Source organism: Rhinoraja longicauda, chromosome 41 (genome assembly GCF_053455715.1).
Source record: "Rhinoraja longicauda isolate Sanriku21f chromosome 41, sRhiLon1.1, whole genome shotgun sequence".
NCBI lineage: Eukaryota > Metazoa > Chordata > Chondrichthyes > Rajiformes > Arhynchobatidae > Rhinoraja > Rhinoraja longicauda.
The window spans coordinates 14,399,862-14,405,009 of record NC_135993.1 but is presented as its reverse complement, the minus strand read 5'-3'; positions in this window follow the sequence as shown (position 1 = coordinate 14,405,009).

Genomic DNA, 5,148 nt, shown 5'->3' with positions numbered 1-5,148 from the left:
TTTATAGATCTCAAAAAAGCGTTTGATACTACTGATGAATAAGCTAGAAAGATATGGTATTAGAGGAGTAACATACTCCTGGTTAAGAAGCTACCTTGAAAACAGATATCAGTATGTTCAAGTAAATAATTTTAATTCAGTAGGGGTCGAGCTGTCTGTCCGTGGGTGCGGGGGGAGGAGAGGGGAAGTTTTGTTGCCTCCATCACAGTGAGGGGGTGTTTGGAGTCACTGTGATGGATGTTTGTGTTGGGGTCGTGTGTCCGGTGTTCTTTTCTCTTTTTGCTGTGTCTTATGTCTGCTGAAATTTCGTTCGGTGTTGTGCCGAGTGACAATAAAGTTTTGTTATGTTATGTTATGTTATGTTATGTTATGTTATGTTCAGAACTTATGAAGGTTACATGTGAGGTTCCGCAGGCCCAAAGCTCTCTATAAATGATATTTGTATGGTGTCAAAATTGTTACATTTAGTTATATTTGCGGATGACACAAATTTATTTTTTTCAGGGAAAAACATGAAGCAAATTTTGGACACAGTTAAAGGGTAATTGGAAACCCTAAAGAAGTGGTTTCATACTAATAAATTATCATTAAATCTAAGTAAAACAAAATTTATTGTGTTTGGAAATCGAAAAATAAATTCGGAGGTAACACTTATGATTAATGATGTTGAAATTGAAAGAGTGTAAGAAAATAAATTCTTGGGAGTGATAATAGATCATAAACTCTGTTGAAAACCTCACATAAAACATATCAAATCAAAACTGTATTAATCCATTGCAATACTGCACACAACTAAGGCAATCTTGGATCAAAATTCACTATTTATGTTATATTGCTCACTCATTATTCCATATATTACATACTGTGTAGAAGTATGGAGAAACACCTACAAAACTAGCACTAATTCAATCTCTATCTTGCAAAAAAGAGCTATAAGAATTGTCAATATGGCTGGTTATAATGATCCAACCAACCCAATATTTATGAAATCATATGCCCTAAAATGTATGGACCTAGTAGACTTTAAAACTCTACAAATAATGTTTAGAGCAAAAGAAAGAACACTTCCTGACTGTATCCAAGGTTTGTTTTCAGTGGAGAGCAGGTATCCACTCAGTGGTAATTATATATTTGAAAAGAACAAATGTGAAAAATAGATGTCTGACTGTTTAAGGGGTCAATTTATGGAATAGTTGCAACAATGAATTAAAAGAGTGTAGTAATATGTGTAAATGCAAGAAAATATTCAAAATTATTATATTTGAAAGATACAAAATATGTGATCAGCACTGAGAAATGATTGACATGTTGAAATGATGGTTCTTGACTATATTTGTGTTTCTTTCTATGTTTTGTTTATCTGCTTCTGACCTATGATGTGTTTTTAAAAAAATTATATGTTGTTAAGTATTAAGAGTAGGCATAATAAGCTTTGGCTTCTGCCTACACTTTTTTTTTTTTGGTCAGAAAATATGTGTGATTATATTGCTTTATTTTTTGATACGGTGTTTTTTGCACTATTTAACTTTCACAGCTGTATGGTCAATCTGTTGTATTGTATTTACGGGAAAAAATAATAAATGAATATAAAATAAATAAAATACGTCCAATGTGTGTGTGCGTCCAACCACGTGTTTGTGTGTATGCCCGTTTGTTCGTGTTTTGTTCCGGTGTGTTTGTTGGCGGGAAATTTTAGTTCACCCTATTCCACGAATTTACCTTTCACGTGGGGCCCAGTTGCCATCTTAATTACGACTCAGATAAGAAAAGACACAGAGCAAATATCGAAGAGCAGAGGTTAGTTACTCAAGCAAGGGGTGCTTGTCTGTACGGTGTTTGTACGTTCTCCACGTCACTTGCGTGGGTTTTTCCGAAATCGCCGGTTTCTTCCTATACTCCAAAGAGGCACAGATTTGTTGGTTAATTGGCTTGGTATATTTGTGAAGTGTTGCTAGTGTGTGTAGAATAGTGTAATGTGCAATGATCACTGGTCCGCGTGGACTCGGTGGGCAAAACGCCTGTTTCCACGCTGTATGAATTGAATGTGCAGCTAGTAGTTAAGGAAAATGATATAGTTGGAATTACGGAGACATGGCTCCAGGGTGACCAAAGCTGGCAGCTAAACATGCGGGGGTATTCGATATTCAGGAAGGATAGACGGAAAGGAAGAGGATATGAGGTGGCATTGCTGGTTAAAGATAAGATTAATGCAATAGCAAGGAGAGACATTTGCTTGGATGCTGTAGGATAGGAAGGTTGGAACTGTGGAATAGCCAAGGGCAGACAACGATTGTTGGAGTTGTATACGGACAACCAAGCAGCAGTAGGGAGGTTGGGGATAGCGTCAAGCAGCAAATTAAGGATGCCTGTAGTAAAGGCACAGCAGTTATAATGGGTGACTTTAATCTACATATAGATTGGTCCTACCAAATTGGTAGCTGCGCTGAGGAGGACGATTTCCTGGAATGTATACGGGGTGGTTTATTAAACAAATATGTAGAAGAACATATGCTGAGAGAGGCAAGGGAGGAGATTGCGGGGGCTCTGGCACAAATTTTCAGAGCCTCTCTTGCAACAGGGGATGTACCGGAGGACTGGAGGATAGCTAATGTGGTGCCATTATTTAAAAAGGGCAGTAGGGATAAACCTGGGAACTACAGGCCGGTGAGTCTGACATAGGTGGTGGGGAAGCTCCTAGAAAAGATTCTGAGGGACAGAATCAGTCTTCACTTGGAGGATCGAGGGTTAATTAAGGATAGTCAACATGGCTTTGTTAATGGAAGGTCGTGTCTGACTAACTTGATTGAAATTTTTGAAGGGGTGACCAAGGAGGTAGATGGGAGTAGTGCAGTGGATGTGGTATACATGGATTTCAGTAAGGCTTTTGACAAGGTCCCACACAGGAGACTAGTCAAGAAGGTAAGAGCACATGGGATCCAGGGCACCTTGGCAAAATGGATAAAAAACTGGCTTAGTGATAGAAGGCAGAGGGTGATGGTAGAAGGTTGCTTCTGTGACTGGAGGCCGGTGTCCAGTGGGGTGCCGCAGGGGTCGGTGTTGGGTCCCTTACTGTTTGTAATCGACATTAATGATCTGGATGTCAACGTACAGGGCATGATCAGCAAGTTTGCAGATGACACAAAGTTAGGGGGGGGTGGTGAATAGCGAGGAAGGGATCTGCAAGCTGCAGGAAGATATAGATGAGATGATCAGATGGGCGGAGCAGTGGCAGATGGAATTTAATCCTGAAAAGTGCGAGGTGATGCACTTTGGCAGGAATAACTTGGAGAGGGGGTACACCATGAATGGAAGGACCCTAGGGAAGACAGGGGTACAGAGGGACCTTGGAGTGCAGGTACACAGGTCCTTGAAGGCAGCAGGACAGGTGGACAGGGTGGTCAAAAAGGCATATGGGATACTGGTCTTCATTAGCCGGGGCATCGAATATAAAAGTAGGGGGGTAATGATGGAATTGTACAGAACACTGGTGAGGCCACAGCTGGAGTATTGTTTACAGTTCTGATCACCACATTATAGAAAGGATGTGATAGCTTTGGAGAGGGTGCAGAGGAGATTCACCAGGATGCTGCCAGGGATGAAGGGCCTCGGCTCTGAGGAGAGACTGAGCAGACTGGGGTTGTTTTCCCTGGAGCAGAGAAGGCTGAGAGGGGACATGATCGAGGTGTACAAGATCATGAGGGGCATAGATAAGGTAGATGGCGGGGAACTTCTTCCACTGGTGGAAGGTTCGACAACGAGGGTAGATACAGGGTAAGGGGAGGGAGGTTTCGGGGGGATGTGAGAAATAACTTTTTCACCCAGAGGGTGGTTGGAGTCTGGAACTCACTGCCTGGGGTGGTGGTGGAGGCGGGAACACTCACAACGTTTAAGAGGCATTTGGATGGGCACTTGAAATGCTACAACATTCAGGGTTACGGTCCAAATGCGGGAAAATGGGATTACAATTAGACTGTGCTTGGTAACGGGCGGCGCGGACACGATGGGCCGAATGGCCTCTTTCTGTGCTGTAGGACTCAATGACTCTATGACTCTAACCGACTAGAGGATAGGCTATCCTAGACTGGGTATTGTGTAAAGAGAAAGGATTAATTAGTGATCTTGTTTTGCAAGGCCCCTTGGGCAACAATGACCATAATAGACAATAGACAATAGACAATAGGTGCAGGAGTAGGCCATTCAGCCCTTCGAGCCAGCACCGCCATTCAATGCGATCATGGCTGATCACTCTCAATCAGTACCCCGTTCCTGCCTTCTCCCCATACCCCCTCACTCCGCTATCCTTAAGAGCTCTATCCAGCTCTCTCTTGAAAGCATCCAACGAACTGGCCTCCACTGCCTTCTGAGGCAGAGAATTCCACACCTTCACCACCCTCTGACTGAAAAAGTTCTTCCTCATCTCCGTTCTAAATGGCCTACCCCTTATTCTCAAACTGTGGCCCCTTGTTCTGGACTCCCCCAACATTGGGAACATGTTATCTGCCTCTAATGTGTCCAATCCTCTAATTATCTTATATGTTTCAATAAGATCCCCCCTCATCCTTCTAAATTCCAGTGTATACAAGCCCAATCGCTCCAGCCTTTCAACATACGACAGTCCCGCCATTCCGGGAATTAACCTAGTGAACCTACGCTGCACGCCCTCCATAGCAAGAATATCCTTCCTCAAATTTGGAGACCAAAACTGCACACAGTACTCCAGGTGCGGTCTCACCAGGGCCCGGTACAACTGTAGAAGGACCTCTTTGCTCCTATACTCAACTCCTCTTGTTACGAAGGCCAACATTTCATTGGCTTTCTTCACTGCCTGCTGAACCTGCATGCTTCCTTTCATTGACTGATGCACTAGGACACCCAGATCTCGTTGAACTCCCCCTCCTCCTAACTTGACACCATTCAGATAATAATCTGCCTTTCTATTCTTACTTCCAAAGTGAATAACCTCACACTTATCTACATTAAACTGCATCTGCCATGTATCCGCCCACTCACACAACCTGTCCAAGTCACCCTGCAGCCTTATTGCATCTTCCTCACAATTCACACTACCCCCCAACTTAGTATCATCTGCAAATTTGCTAATGGTACTTTTAATCCCTTCGTCTAAGTCATTAATGTATATCGTGAATA